Below are 4,364 nucleotides of genomic sequence, written 5' to 3'. Positions count from 1 at the left end.
GCTGGGAGCGGGGAATCAAGAGAAAAAAAACCTATTTATGTTTAAAATGATGCCGGTTTCTATTTCAACAATTGCGACGTTTACACAAAAACGCCACTAATTTTACAACTTTTTCTTTATTTAGTCAATGAAACAGTGCCGTTTTGTTAAATTTTTAATTTATTTTTTGTGGCGTTTTTATAGAAAACGCCACTAATATTTAATTCATCAATGAAATGGCGCCGTTTTATTAAATTCTTAATATATTTTTTACGGCGTTTGTATACAAAACGCCACTAATATTTAATTCGTCAATGAAACGGTGCCGTTTGGTTAAATTTTAAATGTATTTTTTGCGGCATTTTTACCAAACGCCGCTAATGATTTCACTTTTAAATATATATATGTCTCGAAATAATATTATATATTTATAAAATTTCAATTTTCAATAGATTTATGCATTTCACACATTCTTGTAGACATTATTTTTAATTGATACATCATTATTAATATTATTTAAATAAAATTATTTAAAATTTTGATAAGATTTAAGACATTAATTTTAATTGTTTAAATTTTATAACTTTTATAAATCTTTTACAATTATATAATATATCAAATATCCATATCAAAATATATCCATATCAATTATATAAATCTTTTAAAAAATAATTACCTAAATATCCATATCAAATATATCAAATGGTTTAGATTAAATATTTTTAAATATAAAAGCATTAATTAATTGTATAAAATTGTATCATTTAACAAATCTCAAATAAACCTTAAACCCTAAATTAGCCATTCAATATACATAAAGTTTATCTATTATATATCTCTTAAATAATATAAACTATACTCATAATTTTAATATATTAAATTTATTATTATCTCTTTTACAATTATATACGAACATATTTAATATATAAATTAAAAAAAACTAATTAATCTAAACCCTAACCCAACCCTTAAATCCTAAACCCTAAATCCCTAACTATTAACCCCTAACCCCTAACTCCTAAACCTTAAATCCCAACCCTTAAACCATAATCCCTAAATCCATATGTAATTATTTGATCACGGCGGGATCAAGGCAAAACACACAAAAAACTGAACTAGATAAAAAAACTAAACCGAGCACTAAAAATACTGAACTGAGATGGGATAAGACAAGAATATCCTTGAATATAGCTTATATCGATTTTGAAGAACCAAATCTTCACACAATTTTGAAGAACCAAATTAATATTATCTCTTTTACAATTATATAAGAAAATAATTAATATATAAATTAGAAAATACTAGTTAATCTAAACCCTAAACCATAAACCCTTAACACATAACCTCTAAACCTTAAACCCCAGCCTTTTAACCATAAATCATAACCCCTAAACCCATAATCCATAAACCTTAAACTCTAAACCATAGACCCTAAACCAAAAAACCTAAACTATAGTGATAATTAATTCAATATTTTAAAATTAATACAATCTCTTTTACGATTATATAAGAAATTATTTAATATATAAATTAAAAAATCAATAATGTATCCAAAAAACTGTAAAATTATTTTAAATAATAGTATTTTAATTTTTCTATTTTTAACAAATATTTTAAATTATTTTAAATCTCTGAGCATTAGCGGCGCTTCTTCAAAAACGCCGCTAAAGGCCTGAGCATTAGCGGCCTTCCACAAAAACGCCGCTAAAGGCCTGAACATTCGCGGCGCTTTATAAAAAATGCCGCTAAAGGCCTGAGCATTAGCGACGCTTCCTCACAAACACTGCTAAAGGCCTGAGCATTAGCGGCGCTTTGTCAAAAACGCCGCTAAAGGCATGAGCATTAGTGACGCTTCCTCAAAAACGCCGCTAAAGGCCTGAGCATTAGCGGCGCTTTATCAAAAACGCCGCTAAAGGCCTAAGCATTAGCGGCGCTTCCTCAAAAACGCCGCTAAAGCCCCGAAAACTCAGAAAACTGCGTCGTTGGGCTTAAGTTTTTTGCGGCGCTTCGTGGAAAACGCCGCTAATGCTTATTTATAGTGGCGTTTTTAATAAAGCGCCACTAATGCTTGACCTTTAGTGGCGTTTTATAGAAAGCGCCGCTAATTCTCCATCTTTAGCGGCGTTTTTTATTCAAACGCCGCTAAAAACGCCGCTAAAAGCCTATTTTGGTGTAGTGTCCTAAATATGTTCCTTATGATGTAAATAAACAATATGGTCTTCTCTTTGATATAATTACAAAAAGGTAAGCTGGGTAACTACGACCATGTTGTTGAACAAAATAATTGTCAAATTCATCTAAATGTTATATTCATGTTGACATTTCATGTTGTGGTTAACGGTTCAAATACTTGCTTAAAGGTACAAAGAGAACAATGAAGCACGCAGTCTAGTACTAAAAAAGCAACTTCGTCGATATGCTCCTGTTTCTCTCACTGCAGAGGTTGTCAACTTTCTGCAATTTTAATACCAACTACCCTGCTTTATTGGTTGTTATATTTCCAATCCATCTCAATATTTTTACCCTCAAGCTTTATGTAGTCAGTTTGCATGTAGACATTGTGTGATATGAGCACAATGCGTTGTGTTGTATCCTATGGACACTTTTGGTTTCACGTTCATTAATTTGTTAGTTTACAGGTGGATGGTCTTTCTATCACTTTTAAGTTTATAAAAGGTCCATTGCTTTCTTTTTGTTGCTTTGCTAGAACCATTGGTGCATTAATTTCTGATGCTAATGCCATCTTACTAAATTCAAGTCTGTTTTGTGTTCATCAGGGTTCGATATTTTCAATAAACAATTAGCATTTGGCATAAATTTACTCTGAAAAATGGTGTTATATTTTTCATTGTAAGTTCATAGTTGTATTGACTTTGGCCTGCAATATGCACTACTTTGTTAGTAAGCAAAATACAGGATGTTGTTGAACTTTGGCCTGCAATGCAACAGGAAAACAACAGCAAACCAGCATGCAGACCAGCATCCAAGCTAAACCAGATAAGCAGCAGCATTTTATTTATTTTGTTTATTTGTAACTTGATTTAGTTGCAATGTAATTTATACTTAAAGTTAGTAGGAGTAGTTGTTGATTTATGTTTGATGTTATAGCTGGTATGTCAGCTACATTTTGTTTGTAATTTTATCTAGGCTTTAGTCATGTATTAGTGGGAGCAGTTATACATTAGTTAACTGCCATATTTCATTGTAACATAAATGCTTTTGTTTTCTTGCATATTGCTTATTCAAGTAATGAAGTTAATCTTTACATCATTCGGGTTACTTGCTTCTGTTTTCTTCCTCTGCTGTCAAAACCCCAACAGATGTGATTCTTAACTCTTCCCTTTAGCATTGATGACCAGCTCAAGGCTCGACATTATACGTTCTACATGGTGGCCATAGGCTATTTCAGTTACTAGCCAACGGTTGGTTTTAGTTTTAAAGTTATTTGGTGCTAGCAATGTCTTGCATTGAGTTACTGATGACAAACATTTGAAATAACATGCATTAAGGCCCTTATTCTAGAGTTGCTTTATTATTTTATCTTTCAATAATGTTTTATTTTTCTAAAGGCTCCATAATTTCAATAATCTTTCAATAATGAATTAAGCCCTATAATTAAATATATGATTAATTTTGAAATACTAAATAAAATAAATTTTGAATTTGTCTCTGGTTTTAATTCATTTTTAATTATTTATTATTAAAAATAAATATAATTGTAATAATTTTTAATCATTTATTAATTTTGTGATTGTTAAATAATTTTAAAAACTTCTATTATATATCATTTTTAATCTAATGTCCTTAAAAGTCATTTTCTATTTTCACCTCACCGCTACAGCTGCGTTTGAATCCAAACACACACTCCACCATTGTTTCTAATCTCACCGCTACAATAACTAATCTCACCGCCACCGCTATTTTTAACCTCACCGGAGCTAAACACACCGCCCATCCAAACTAAGCCTTATTAACTTTTAAAAAGTATTCTTTTAAAGTAATATCTTAAAATTTTAGGTTAACAAATTGAGTAGTAATGGGAAGTAATTAAACTACTTTTCTTTACAAATCTCATGGTTACAAACTAAACATAAAATACTCTTATACCAATTGAAAGAATATTGTTTGCGGTTGTTCCAACTCAATGTTTCAACCGTTGTTGGAGTAAAGTATAGTTGGAACAAAAAGTGAAGTAAGGAGATAATAAAGATCAGTAGGATATACTAATACTACTTTATAGAGTTTCAATCAAAAAATGATTATACAAAACAATTAACTCTATATAACTATCGGATTAAGCCCAATCTAACATGAATAATTGCATTTCCAATATCAAACCCAAATTATTACCATCACTTTTTCAAATAACCTTACTTTACCATGGA

At 30.2% G+C, this 4,364-nt stretch overlaps 1 long non-coding RNA gene across 1 annotated transcript; it reads left to right on the top strand.

The window, feature by feature from the left end:
* The first annotated feature begins 2,157 nt into the window (after positions 1–2,157).
* On the top strand, positions 2,158–3,189 carry LOC128034555 (uncharacterized). Its single transcript, XR_008190618.1, has 3 exons — positions 2,158–2,223; positions 2,340–2,421; positions 2,929–3,189. It is a non-coding gene; the product is annotated as an uncharacterized LOC128034555 (long non-coding RNA).
* The last annotated feature ends 1,175 nt before the right edge of the window (positions 3,190–4,364 follow it).

This window comes from Gossypium raimondii, chromosome 11 (genome assembly GCF_025698545.1).
Source record: "Gossypium raimondii isolate GPD5lz chromosome 11, ASM2569854v1, whole genome shotgun sequence".
Classification (NCBI taxonomy): domain Eukaryota; kingdom Viridiplantae; phylum Streptophyta; class Magnoliopsida; order Malvales; family Malvaceae; genus Gossypium; species Gossypium raimondii.
Note: the sequence above shows the minus strand (reverse complement) of the source record. Positions and strands in the feature narration are given on the sequence as shown.